The sequence below is a fragment of the Condylura cristata genome, unplaced genomic scaffold (assembly GCF_000260355.1).
Source record: "Condylura cristata isolate star-nosed mole 26May11 unplaced genomic scaffold, ConCri1.0 scaffold00048, whole genome shotgun sequence".
NCBI classification, from domain to species: Eukaryota; Metazoa; Chordata; class Mammalia; order Eulipotyphla; family Talpidae; genus Condylura; species Condylura cristata.
Window position 1 is genome coordinate 231,280 of NW_004567149.1, and position 543 is coordinate 231,822.

Sequence of the window (543 nt, forward strand, 5' to 3'; positions counted from 1 at the left end):
GGGGGTGCAGCCCTGCATTCGGTCTGCGGGAGCCTTTGCGAAGGGCCTGGACACACACTGGAAGTAGCAGGGGCTCACTGGTGCCTCAGGCTGGCTGCTGCCACAGACGCCCCAGGGGGGGCGGGGGGGACGCACTCGCGAAGCTGTGAGGCTCGTGTGGCTCCCTCCCGTGCAGCCGCGGGGTTGGCCCAGGCTTCTGGGCTCTGCCCCTTCCCAGCACATTCAGCTGTTAGTGCTCTCAGACTCCGTGGACAGCGTCGGGGCCGGTGGTGCCTGGGGCGGGGGGGGGGGGGGCGCGGCTGCACCCTGGGGCGGTGTTCCCCAGGAGGGCTTACCTGCCCCTCGCCTGTCTCCCTGCCAGGGTCCTTGGTGGCGGCCCAGGATCTCACGGAGGACGAAGAAACCGTGGAAGATTCTGTGATCGAAGACGAAGATGACGAGGCGGAGGTGGAAGAGGACGAGCCCACGGATTTGGTCAGAGTCGGTGCCGAGCCTCGCAGGGCCAGTGGGCGACCGGGGGTGGCGTGGGGAGGCGCCGTCTGC